This window comes from Ursus maritimus, unplaced genomic scaffold, assembly GCF_017311325.1.
Source record: "Ursus maritimus isolate PB19 unplaced genomic scaffold, ASM1731132v1 scaffold_33, whole genome shotgun sequence".
In the NCBI taxonomy this organism is placed as follows: domain Eukaryota; kingdom Metazoa; phylum Chordata; class Mammalia; order Carnivora; family Ursidae; genus Ursus; species Ursus maritimus.
Genome location: NW_024425897.1, coordinates 29,138,805 through 29,152,837, shown reverse-complemented (window position 1 = coordinate 29,152,837; position 14,033 = coordinate 29,138,805). Strand labels below are relative to the sequence as shown.

The 14,033-nt window shown below is 52.7% G+C and overlaps 1 protein-coding gene across 1 annotated transcript in view; it reads right to left on the bottom strand.

Moving 5' to 3' along the window:
* Positions 1–14,033, bottom strand: part of LOC103678904 (splicing factor SWAP) — a 70,695-nt gene that overhangs the window by 41,348 nt on the left and 15,314 nt on the right. The window lies entirely within an intron of this gene.

Sequence of the window (14,033 nt, the reverse complement as noted above, 5' to 3'; positions counted from 1 at the left end):
TTTAAATCACAGCCACAACCACTGAGCCATGTAAACCCATAAAAATAAAACACTTTACAAGTTTCGACTAACACTGTAGGTCAGGCAATCGCAACGTTGGTGTAACAGAAGTCAATAAATGGTTTTCAAAACTGAGGGTCATCCCTTTGAAAGTACTTATATGCAGATTAGCCGTCAGTCCATAGGACGTTCCTGAACCATCCATCATGTTAAATTAAAGCAGTGTTAAAAACAGTGCTCCTGGCAAGCCAGCAGATTAACTCAGAAATCCACCCTCAGAACACGTGAGGACATTGGCTAAGAGTCAGCAGAAACTCTAAGAGCACAGCTGAGCTCACAAAAAGAGGCGGCTCTGTCTGCAGGTGGGAAAGTAAGACAGCACGCCACAACCTGAACGCGCCATGGGCCTGGGCTGCCCTGGGACCACAGGAGGGGGGCGCGCACTGGGGGAGAGGCGTGGAGCCGGCGTCCCCAGCAGATGCGCGGGCAGTCCACTCTATCCTCCCCACATACACACGGTGAGTCTTCCAGCAAAGTATTCATCACACTTTGCAAAGGTGAACAGGAATCTGACAATCTCCATTCATCTAAAAATAACGCTGACAGCCACCCAGCATCGCTGTCTAGTGAGAAGTGGGGTGGCTGGCTCACTGGCCGGCAGGCTTCCCGCTGCGGGATGCAGGCTCCACGGTGGGTTTAAGAAGTCCCCTTTCAGCTGAATCCTCACTCTGAGGACCGCCAGGGATGAAAAGCCTTCAGGGAGAGGGTCCTTTCTGCCCTTTTTCCCCAACTCTGGGGCCCGGGGTATAACGGTGACGGTGAACCACAGCCCGATACCCACACCTCCCCTGTCACAGAACCTCTGGATCCTACTCCTGAGAACAGCGCCTCTTGCTTCCTCACTTCTGATGCTGGCACATCCCGCAGTGTCCTCCCTGTGACACCCCCCCCCCCCCCCGCACGGGCACTGCTCTGCAACAGCAGTGCTAGGGCACCGCTAAGTCCGAGCGCTCCACGTCTGAAGAGCAGTGGCAGGCAGCCCGCACAGCCCCAGGGAGGGCAGGCACTTGCCCAGCATTTAATGAGTGAGACCAGCTGACAGCAAGGCCCGGAGCCTTCCCAGACACCCTGTGCTAAGACATGCGGGTCCCTGACTCACCCTATTACATAGAGGCTCTGTGAAGACGTGAGCTTGACACTACAGACCCTTTGAAATGGCTATCAGAGTGCGTGCGTTTTTTGTATACAACCCTCCCCCCTCCCCCCAACTCAGAGGTTCTCACGAACAGCAAGTCTTGAGAATCGCTGGACCGGACCACAGACAGGACAGACAGAGGTCTGGTGCTACAAGACCGCGTGCTCTTAAGCTCACCATTACATCATCATGACGGGGTGCGGAGTCCCAAAGGGCTCCCACGGCTCTACCACTGGGCTTCCATGACATAACACACCTCACTAGGCTTGCTGTTCTCCGCATCTGAGGTTGAATTTCTGAGAGGCGAGTGGGTTTTACAGAAAGTTGAAAGCTGATGGCATTATTAACATCATGAGGACCACAAATGCCGACTCCAAGTGAATCCAAGAAAGAAGCTCAACAGGCACCTACATCTCCTAAGGGGAAACTGGTGGCTGGTACGAGAAAGCTCCGGCTGCTTCAGAGTGTCAGGCACATCGGGAGCCCCTCCTGCCCAGACTGCAGCTGTTTGAGGTGGACAGAGCTGCGCAACAGGGGGTCAGATCAACACGCCTGGTTTCCTTCCGGCGCCCTTCGATTTAACTGGCTTCCTGCAAAACTCAGAGCAAATTTACTGATATTTTGTGACCTTAATCTCATACAAATTTAACTCCCGGATGAGGATCCTGGCGTTGAAAGGGTTGTTGGAGATGAGGGGGCTGGTGAGCAATCCCTTCTGTGTAAGAGCCGGTTCGGGGAAGACAAACAACATGTGTCTGTATTGGGAAGGAAAATGGCTTTCCTGAGTGCTGTGGAACCAATCTCCTTTATTCACACAGGACGTCGGGACGATGGGGTGTGACCAGCGGAGGGTCTGCGAGCGGTGGCCATGACACAGCCCCCGGGCCTTCACTTCACTGCCCCCCCACCCCCCCCACCCCCCCGTCCAAGTCCAGGTGAGCAGCTTTGCTGCCGGGCCGCTCCCACTGGACCTGCGGACGGTCCTCCCCAGGCACCCCAAGGACCTTCCTAGTCAGTTTAATGGCTTTAAATCCTCTTTGCGCTTGATGATTCCAGAATTCCTACCTTCAGCTCTGAGCTGAACTTGCACATTAACTGCCCACTCCACACCCCCGCTGGGACATCTCATAAACAATTCACTTGGGTTGAGTCCAGATCTGGATCCCTGTCTCCTCCCCACACACCTGCTCCCTCAGGGAGTGGCCGTGCCATGCCTCCTGCTGGTCGGTCAGCTGCACTGCACGCTTCCTCCCAGACCCCTGCTCTAAAGCTCCCTGCCTGGACCAGACACAGCCAGCCCCTCCCCGGCCCCGAACCCTCCCATCTCTCCCCACCCAGGGCCCAGGCCACATTCCCTGCCTCCTGTCCCACCGCTCCCCGTTCCACTCTCCGCAGGCCCCAGGCTTGGAGGGCCTCCCCGATGACGACCACCGGCGTGATGACCTCCCCTCAGGCTCTCAGTCTCCACGATTTTCCACGATGGAAGGAACCTGTTCACTGCTATTCCCAGCATGGTGTGAGCACAACACCTATGTGCTCAGTGACTACGAGTTACACGCACAAGGACGAGACATGGAATGGCAGGAGCTTCTCTGCAGCAGCGAGGGCCACGGTGGAATGCTGGCCCAAACCTTTCACAGCCTGACAGACAGTATTCGACGCACAATTCTAGGCCCGTCCAAACTACCTAGCATAAGCGAGAGCAGAATGAGGGCATCCTCAGACATTCGAGAACCGAAGTATTTGTTCCTGTGTACCCTACCGGAGCACGTGCTCACAGCACAGGAGCAAACACCACGCGCACCAGAGCAAGCAGTAACAGTAACCCAGGCAGTAACCCAGGCATCCGTGAGAAGCCAGAGAGCGCTGGGCTGCAGGCTGAGAGCACAGCCACTTCGCACGAAAGCAGGGGCGAGGAGGCTCAGCAAACACAGCTGTGAACATCGCCAGAATGTGGACTGCGAGCACGACCCCCGACAGACCGGAGCGCGCGCTGCACATACAGGGCCAGAAGTGGGCCCCCAAGGCGTCCGAAATGAAGAAGTGCTGGGAAAGGCGGCCACCATCCAGCGGCCCTGCGGACGCCAGGCTGGGAAGTCACAGCAGCTCTGTCTGGCTGACTGCCTACAGCACCCAACAGCTGGGGCTCCTCTGACGTAGGGCGCAGGTCGTCAGGACAGGCCTCAAACTTACAGAGGAGTCAGGAGAAGAGACTGAGGAATCGTCCTCTTTTGAATTTTGATTATAGAGATTTAAGTGTATCAGAGTTACAAAGTAACGAAAACAGAGGTAAAACACTTAAGGTAGTAAAATTTGGGGTGTGAGAGGAGCACAAGTGAACTCAATTATCATCCATCACAGCAGGAAGACAACAGACAAAATCTAACCTAGGGTGGGTAAATCCCGAAACACTGGCACAGACCCGTGACTTAGAGACACAGGGCAACCACCAAGAACTCAGACACATGGTTAAAAGTAAATACCGGGAAACGAGTGTGTATGGGGGGGAACGACAAATACTTCCCATAAAAAGCATTTATTACATGACCGAAAAGTCTATTACTTTGACTCAAGTAATTTTTAAAATGTCCTAATTACAATCAAAGAGATGATGAGTGTCTGACTCTCCACTGCCCCCTGAACGCCAGGCGAAGAGGCTGGAGAAACACGATTATTCCTGCTCCTCTTCAATGTATTACCGCGCACGTCCATCCAGCCAATATTAATATGTGCCTGTAGGAGAGAGGCCTCCAGTGGCTGGGGGCCCCGCAGTATCCATGACACACCAATCCTGCCCTTCTGCCGCTTCTGTGCAGCAACTGAGGGTACGAAGTAAACCAGAGGGGAAACAAAGTAACCTCAGACAGTGAAAATGGCCAAGAGACTGTGACACCCTGCGAGAAGCATGTGTACTGGGGAAGACCGTCAGCATAGCCGGGAAGGTCTGACCTGAGAGGGACAGTGTTTCAGGCCAAAGAGGAGCCAGGGCAAAGGCCCTGTGGCCGGATCTCACTTAGCACATTTCAGGAACAGGAAGAGCAGACTGGGGGCAGTGGAGGCGAATTTCTGGAATCTAAATGGGCTGGGAAACCACAAGGAGGTTCTGAGTAGAAAAGTAATGACACGAGGCTCAACTCTGAGATCAAGCTGGCTGCATGGCTGCGGGAAGGCGGCACCAGGACCGGGGGCCACCGCAGATGAGCAGGCCGACGGCGGTGGAGACCATGAGCGAACCTGGCGAGCAGTGCCCAGCTGGGACAGATCCTGAACGAGGCTCCCATGGACGCAGAGCGTGATTACACATGGGTGTGAGGGACGGGAAGACTGGCATGGGGCCCGCTGCTCTGGCCTGAACTGGAGGTGTGAGGGGAAGCTGGGGGTCCTGCTTCAGAGGCTGTGGATTCAAGACCTTCGTTGCCCGGCCTGAGGGCGAGGGCAGAAAGGCGGGAGGTCGGCGCTACAGACACAGATCTGTTACCAACAGGATATGGGAACATTTCCTAAGAACACAAACAACAACACACTTAAGAGCAGGATTTTACCAAAACTGGTCTCTGCTATAACTTTAAAGTCTATAGGGCTTTCATATAAAAAGAAGTCAATAAAATGAAGACATTTATATTCAAGGAAGGTCTCTCACCAATTCTGGGATAGAGCAGAGGTTGGCACGTGTTCCCCACAAAGAGCCAGACAGTAAATGTGTCACTCCTCGCAGAGCAAGAGGCAAAACTGGGGGCATGATATACTCGGAGAAAAAGAAAAAAACAAATTCCCACACATTCTTTAATTGATGAAATTCCAAATATCATAAAAATACCTGAGTGGTTTTTCTGGGGTGAGTACAGGCGTACAAATGGGAAGAATGATGTGTCACTTCGCTGGGGCTCAGAGAGGACTGTAAAGACCTGTGGCCCACGGCCAGGCAGCGTCCGACCCAGCCTGCAGGCGGTGACGCCACCTTAGCTGCAGCGTCTCCCTCCCCGCCACGCACTGGAATGTGTGTTTCTGTTTCCCAAAGTCACACTTTTCTGAAGAGCTGTCTGGAAACACTCTTAGAACCTCAGTGGTTAATAACTTGAAGAGTATTTTCAAACACATGGAAAAGTCACAGGAGGAACATCTGTCCTCACTCCCACCATTATCTGGGTTCTCCCATATTCCCTTGCATTCTGTGGCCACACGTTCCAGGGGTTCTGAGACACGGGCAGATTCTGTGGAGAGGACAGTGCATATTCCCAAACACTCAGGGGTCTGATCTCCGACTCAGGGTCACAGTCAACCAGTAAATGCACAGAACGTGCAACACTGCAGACAATTTCCCAAATCACAAGTGACCTTCCTTTATCCCTATTTCGCATCCAAGCTAAAGCTAGACTCCGGGGGGGGGGGGGCACCAGGCAACAGAAGTTACTGCACACACCCCGGGGCACACACAGCAGGACTGCAGCCCGAGCCCCCAGCCGCCCCTCCCGTGTAGTTAACAGCTGACAGACCAGTGTCAGAGTAAGTAATTTTCATGGTGATTTCATGATGTAACATAAAACTCCATGCCACGACCGCTTCTGTTGAAAATAAACCTTAATAAAGGTTTTATCAGCACCTAAAGATTCAGATCCTGAACTCAGTATTAATCTCATCAGCACTCTATTCGACTGGAGAATTTTCCTCTGCCCACAGTTTAAAAAGTTATGCTCTCTCCACACTGAAGACCTTTCCCCCAGGAGAGGTGAAATTATGGGAGTCCAAACACCAGGCACCAACAAAACAATCCAACAGCGATCTCTCGTGCTTCCCAGTTCTGCATGTCTCTCCTCCACTGGACAGTCTGCTTACCCCATCCCCAAAACTTCCAGCTTCACCTGGTGGACTCAGACCGTCTCCACGAGTTCCTGAAGGGTCCCTGCGACCCCCGCTTGTTTCAGGCAGGGTTCTCATCTGCTAGCTCTCCATAATACGGAGTCTCGTGTCTCAGGGAAACCAGAGTCAAGCCAACCAACAATCCCTACAATACTAAATCCACACTTGTGTTTTTAAAGCAACCTTTTTTCTTTTTCAGCATAGCTGACACACAAAGTACGTTAACTTCAGGTGTACAACACAGTGTCAACATAAGTGGACAGTTTTTAAGTAAAAGGTGTCACTGCCCTGCCTGACGCCCTAGACACTTGAAAGCATTCATCATTTGCACCATCTATGTCTGAATGTGTTCAAACTTACCACTTGTTACCATAAAGCCCATCCTTTTATGGGCTTTATGTAAATAAAGTAAATAAAAGTTACCTTTTATTTACTCCCTTAGGACCTCCAGACAACCCAGTGTTACAAAAAATTCCCCAAACGAGGGGCGCCTGGGTGGCTCAGTCGGTTTAAACATCTGCCTTTGGCTCAGGTCATGATCGGGGTCCTGGGGTCCTGGGCTGGGGTCCTGGGATCGAGTCCCACGTCGGGCTCCCTGCTCAGCGGGGAGTCTGCTTCTGCCTCTGCTCCACTTGTGCACACGCTCTCTCTCAAATACATAAAATCCTTAAAAAAACCAAAATTCCCCAAACAACAGGAGACTTGTCTTGGGGTACCAAAGCCTTAGACTAGGAAAACCTCAACAGCTTCTGCAATGCTGAAGAACGGCGTCTGTACAGCTGGAAAACCACCTAACCGTACCAGCTTTAGCCGTTGAATACAGGACTCAGGCACTTCAGCCCAGTGTTTAAAAGCAATCGCTCTCCTTTGGGCAAATAAAACCTTCTAGAAAGGCCTGTCTCTACCCATTAAAGTCTTCATCAGTGACCCTCACGTAAAAAGTTTTGTTTTCAATACTGTATTAGGTTTGGAGGGCTGTTACATAAAAAACAAGTTCCAGAGAGTTCTGGGTGAAGAAAGGGAGCAGCTCAAGTGTGCAACCTGAACCAAAGGGTGGAGACGCCTGCAGATGTGTGGGGAGGGCCTGCCCACTGGAGGCTTTGCCCACTCAGGACACCTGCTCAGGGGCTTTTTCAGGATCTCACAGAAGAGCACAGAATGGGCTTTCCAGAGAAGGCTGCACTTCAAAAGACAAAGGATCTCAGAGGCGGTGGGAAGAGTGTCAAGGAGGAAGTGCCTACAGCATCAGACAGAAGGTCTAAGATGACCAGGAAAGGGCAGCACAGAGCTGTGTAGGCTCCCGCATCCGGGCAGTGAGGCAGCAACGACCGCAGTCTGGATGAAAACAGAACGCAAGCGAGCTTTCAGTTTTCGGAGCCACAGCTGAATCTGGTGAGAATTCCACGGAGCACAAAGAAAAGGAAAGCAAGCCACCCCTGAGCGGGACAGGGGCTGAGCTAAGCTGGGTCATAACTGGGCTCACCACCTGCTTTTGTGCAGCCCGGGAGAGCTCACAACAGTTTTTACATGTTTCAGCAGTCGGAATTTCTATGAAATTCAAGTCCGTGGAGCCCGTGCTGCTGGGCCCGGCCACACCCCCTCGCGGCCTCCTGTCTGTGCTCGAGGACCGCGGACCGGCTGCAACAGCAGACGTGCACGCACCCGCGGCGCAGGACCTGAAAAGTGACGTTGGGACCTTCGGAGCAAGTCTGCAGAGCCCACTGTCGCACTGAGAGAACACAGGACCAAAACCACACCTTTACAGAACCAACATGTTTTAGACTGCAACGGACAGAACAGGTGTGACTGAAAAACCAGTCACTGATGCAGAAGGAGACGGACAGATGGACAGACCCACATGCTGAATGCTGAAGAGAGACAGAGTAAAACAAAAAAGAGAAAGTGATACACACAGAAGAAAAAGATCCAAAAGAAGGTAACTGACATCTTTTAAGCAGAGAAACCAACGACCGGAACAGAAAAGGTAATGAGAGACACACAACAGAAAACAGCCTCCCGGACCAAGAACCAAATCTGTGAGAGGGGGCAGGACCGGCTCCAGGACAACTGCGGAATGCGCTCCAGGTCACCAGGCGTCCAGCCAGAGAGAGACAGCCCCCGAGCAGCGAGGTGGGGGAGCTGAAGCCGGCCCCTTCCTCTTCACAGCAACATCCAAGTCCAGAGCCCACTCGGCAGCGCTCCTGGGTTCCAGGCAGCGCTCCTGGTACGGTGCTCTCCGCCAAGGTGCTCGCCGACGTGACCGAGCTCCGAGAACGGCGTCCAGGAGCAATGAGTGAAAACCAAGCAGCTAATAACTGCACACGACTGGTCGGAGGCAGCAGCCGGCTGAGCCAGGCCTCTCCAGGACAGACCAGGCTGGACGCTAGCTTTACAAAGATCTAGCGCGAGGAAGATGCTCCCCAAGACCCTGACGCCCAGACGAGCTCTCCTGTCCGCACAAGGGTGGGAGGGAGGCGCTCCTCCAACAGAACCCTCACAGCACAGGTCCACGAGACTCAAGGCACAGAGACGCCCCATCCGCATTACTCACACTCTCGCAACAGAAACACACGCTTCTGAAAAGTCAGGAGTCAGGGCAGGGGGAAGGGAAGGGATTTCAGGAGTATTTTAATTTCCTCCAGCTTCACAGTTAGTGACATCTAAGATAAAAACAGAGCTTTACAAAAAAGCTGCAATCCCAATCTCTCTAACGGTCTCCCAGTCTCCACAACTGAATCCCCGACGCCTGCAAGAGACTTTCATCTGAAGACCCGCAATTACTTCACTTGGATTTTTGATTACAGGCTCTTCTGCTAAATTCGAGTAAAGTTAAAAAAAGCTTCCTTCCACTTTAACACAAATATTTCTATCTGGGGGCGCCTGGGTGGCACAGCGGTTAGGCGTCTGCCTTCGGCTCAGGGTGTGATCCCAGCGTTCCCGGATCGAGTCCCACATCGGGCTCCTCCGCTATGAGCCTGCTTCTCCCTCTCCCACTCCCCCTGCCTGTATTCCCTCTCTCGCTGGCTGTCTCTATCTCTGTCAAATAAATAAATAAAATTTAAAAAAAAAAATTTCTATCTGTACATCCAACTTTCTAATCCCTGTTCTGCATAAAGCCCGTCTTTGGATTCCCAGCCAGGAGCTCCCCGCGCTCCTCCCCCGTCACCACACTGCGTCAGTGTTTCCGCTGTGTCCGGGATTATGGTAGGAATGTCTACTTCTGGGTGGTGGGATCCTGGGTAATATTTTTACTTTCTTGTTTCTATTTCCCTTCACTTACAATAAAAGCATTTTTAAAAAAAGAGTTTAGAAGGTAAGTAAAGCACTTCAAGGTTATGATTTTGCCAAAAAAAAAAAAAAAAAAGAAAGAAATGCCATGAACAAGAACAGCAAAATCATATTTTAAAAAACCAGAACAGAAGCAAGAAAACATCCAGTCTAGCCACACGATACGGTTTAATTTCACTTCAGCTATTTATGGAATGAAACATTCAAAAAAACTGGGTTGGCGTTTTAGTTTTTAGAAACCGCGTGCTGTACCAGTGCGCAGTGCTTCAGTATTACTGTTTCCCGCATAGTAACTGTATCTGTGCCCCTCTTGGGCAAGATTTACAGGTAAATAGCAGGAGACAACCAAGTAACAGAAAATCACTGTCAAGCTAATAAAAGGAAAAAACTGTCAGTTTTACACATCTATATTTAAGGATCTTTTAAAGAAAATTCTTCCAAAATAAAAACAGATGCTTTTCTTCCAAGGCTGCCTCTATCCAGGAAAATCTCTATCAGCAAGAAACCAATCACAGGGAATGGCCATGGACCTCCTGAAGTGATTTCTTAACTATGCGCTAACAGAAAGAACTGGAAAAGCTTGGTGACCCCGGCTCTGAGGGGCTCCGGCGGGGAAGAGCTGGGACGGGAGAGCTGACAGGCGGTCTTGAACCTGTGTGGTAACATCACAGGCCCGCAAGAGCTCCCTCGGGATACTGGCCTAGTTTCACAGAGCATCCCATCAATCTTGTGCTTTTTCTGGGAAGGGACAATCACCTACACGGTCCAAGAGGTGCAGACACGCAGGTGACAGAGCAGGTCCCCCGTGGAACCCCACTCCTGCAGGTCTCTCACCTGACCCACTGGAGACGCTTCCCTCCACATCTGAATCCAACCCAAGGGCTTCCTCCTACACCCACCCCTCTGCACCTGCCCTGCCAACGCATGCGGACAGCTGTCCCCGCCGTCCTCTCCTGAGGGCACACGGGGCCTCTCGGTCTCCCACCAGCACTGGAAATCTGGCTCGTGACGAATATTCTTGTAGCTCCTTCCTTACGTGTGTGTGGATGACAGGCACGTGCACCCCAAGTTCTGACACGCGCTGCCAGCCTGCCTGCACACGCTCCCTCCGGCAGGAACACCACGCCCTCTCCCGCTTCTGCCTGCGGCACAGCTGGAAATCACGTGGCACAGGAGGTGCCACTGGCGCTGATTTCCTTTAATCGCCATCATTATGAAGGAATTCAAACTTGTTAACGTGAAACAACATCTTCGACAGCCCAAAAACCTTGACTGTATCCCAAGATTTACAAGTCTCATGTTCTCACGTGCCAGCCCGGGTAAGCCTCTCGACCGTAACAGCCTTGTATCCTGTACGCGTGTGCTGCAGTCTGGCTCGCACTCTCCGGGGGTCGGGCTCTTAAGCCAGCAGATACAATGCCATTCGGGAGAGCTTCGAAGGGAAACGTTTAAAAAAACTGCATGGCCATTTTTACCTTTCTGAATTATTCACACTGCAGCCTGTGTTTCCGCTGCACTTTTTTTCCCCCCTATCTGACCATAAAAGCTATTGGTGTTAGACACTTCTGCTTCCTCGGTAATTTTATTTTTTCTATTAGTGGAATCTAATGTCTGTTGGCTTAAAGGAGGGAATTCTTCACCGGTTAAAGTCTCCTCACTTTGCTGAGAGATGCCCACGCGGCACCTCGGCCTAGAAGCCGCCAGGCTGCTCGGTAAAAGGCGGGGCTCTTCCCCGGAGACTCCCTGCTTGCAGGCTGCCCGTGTTTCCTTGCCCACCCACTTCCGAACGCGGGTCTGCCTCAGGACCCTTCTTCGCGCCCCCTCTGAAGGTGCCCCTGGTTTGCGCGCTGGGCAAGCTGGCAACGTGACGTGCTGCACGCTAGGGCCGCGAGGCTCCTCTCCAGTAGGCTGGGCCTGTTTGCTGTTTCGGCAGAGCTCTCCTCTGAAACGATTTTTTCCAGTGAAACTACTGTAACTACATATTTAATTAAAATTTATGCAAATGGCTGGAAGGCTAACTGCTTACAGGACTGTATGGAAGCAGGGAGGAGAACTGGGCGTGAGAGCCCTCAAGTCAGACTGCCACCCAAACTTTGCTCTGGGGCGCCAGCACCTCCCGCACCACACACGCCCAGCGCGGCGACCGGCCCACAGCACACCTCGTACCCGCGGCAGGAGACATTTCAGGTCCGTAGGTACCACTTCCAGATCCGCTAAGATCCGCTCTTAGCACAGACTTCGTAGAAACCACCACCTCGTCAGGCCCCGAGGTCTCTTCCCTTGTAACGTTTCACTTACTACCTGATCGCACTCATTTCCCTTCACTGTGCCTCCTTTTCAAATTTTTCATATTCTTGATTTTTTTTAATAGAACCATATAATCTACTCGCAGATGAAAACATCTTTGAAAACCTGAATACAGGTGCTCACACATATTTGTGCTGGGCAGTTTCAAGCACAGGACTCTTCCTAGAAACTGGATCAGTGTGTCTAACCGTCCAGGCCTCCTGCATCACCCCACAACCCCTAGATGCTGGACAGTGGCTGCTGCGGTGACCCTAAGGCTGGTGCTCTCGGGGGGCTCTCACGGGGACACTCACTCCCCACGGGGCACAGCCCCTCTCCCTTTGCGCAGCCCAGCTTCAGAGAGTCCGTGCTCAGGCGTCCATTTCCACACCCTGTCTGCTTCCCGCCCCACTGCAGTCCAGTTTCTGACCTCCCCATGTCAAGGAAATGGCTCTCGCTTCTGGTAACGAGGTATCTACGTGAAATCTGGACATCTCACAGCCCGCCTCCCTAGTCTCTAGGCAGCACTGCCCACTGCTGAGCCCGGTCTCCAGAGGAGCTCTGGGACACCCACCTCTCGGCCCTGCTGCCCTCACACCCATGACCCCTCCCACAGGCACAGCAGAGGCAGGATGCCGGGGGGTGGGGGGTGGGGGTGCCTGCAAGCAGCACCTACTTGGATGTGTGTTTTCTTGGACTGCCTTGCGTTTTTTACAAAATATGAACTCATTGCTGACATTTGTAAATTGAGATATTTCACCTAAACGTTTTAGATTTCTTGCTTCTCTGCAAAATCTGGAAGCCGATCCCTGCCCCGGCACAGCTGCAATCCACGTGCAAGCAGCCACAGGTCCTGTCAGCCCTGACTCTTTCGTCTCTGCTGGGTTAGACAGTTGAGCTGTGAGACTGCGACACCAGGCACCAGACCCAAACGCCCGTCTCACACTTGCCTGTCAGGCTTGCACTGTGTGAGAGGCGGGCACTATTTGGCGCCCCCCTGCTGGAGCACTGCCTGGGGGAGGTCGGCACGGGTCCAGGCAGGGAGTGCCCCTGGTGCACCTGATGTTTGTCTAAGGAGGGGCTGGTGTCAATGGGGCTCTGAGAGCCTGCAGGGAGCCTGAGTCACAAAGCAGCCACTAGGCCTGCCACATGGCAGGCGCCATCCCCCCACCCAGTGCTGTGGGGGCTGCAGACACGCCGCCTGCGACTGCCCTCAGTGCCTAACGGTACGTGCTCCGTGATAAACAGAGCGAATGATCGGATGATGGTCACCCTGACCCCAAACTTGCTCTCCTCTTCCGTGCAAGACAGTTCAATAGCTTCACCGACCTAGTGGATGCACACGGACAGGGCGTTTCACTTGCAGAAATCCAACGATAGGTTGGAAAAAGGAAAACAAGGAAGCCAAGGGATGTTCCACTCAGCCAACTTCTACCGGTCACTCCCGACTCCCGTTCACCTGTGTGGCCCTGCTGTCCACACAGCACTCCCCATCATGAGCACTGCAAACCCCAAGCCCTTTAAGAGGCTTTTCCAGGATATGCGCATGAAGTTCCCTCAAGTCCCTGACCCACGAAGTCTGCAAATGTCACGGTGGCACATCAGAGTCACCGCCAGGAAAGGGTGTAAGGGCCTGGCTTCTGCTTCTGACGCTCCAATAATACGCAGCCTACGTCTTAAAGGAGAATTAATCTCTGGCTGATTCCCCTCCCTCTGATGGTGATGAGCTTTATGGCCGGATGACTGATCGGATCTGCAGGGGAGGGACCCCAAATCCTTGCAGCCGTCCTAAAGCCTCTGCTCTCGTTCTGTTAACTTCTGAGTAATTTTAACCAGATCAGATAACGAGACCCAGGTCAAATGCTTTCAAATGATTACTTGAATAGAACCTCAGGATCTGCCTTCCATTAATAATCTTCCGGTAATTAAGAAGACAAAAGGCCCGCAAGCAGCCCGAACAGGTAGGAACTAGCTGGGATTCTAAGGCGTACACTGCACGCCAGCTTGAGCCGTCTCTTTTGCAGGAAAGCAACTGTGCACACAACAGCACTGCCAGCCTGCCAACATCCACGCTCCCTGTGCTTCGTAACAAGAGCTTCCACTTTGGTTAGGGCCGTGACATACTGGATTCCAGCCCTCACTGTGGGCCGGGAGACCATGCGACACAGTCCTGTCTGTGAGGGTCAAAGGGAGGCACCAGGCACGGCTGCTTGGGTGAGGGAGGGGGTCTTCAAAGAAGGGCAAAGCCCCCGAGCACCTCCTTTCTGCCCTTGCCCTTCTCCATCCTTCCTGCAATGCACAGCTGATGCTGGACACAGAGCAGCCATTTGTCAACGTTAGGGGACACACAAAAGGATGAGGCCACATGCCGAGGATGGCTAACCATGAAGACCCCAAGGGACGGAGT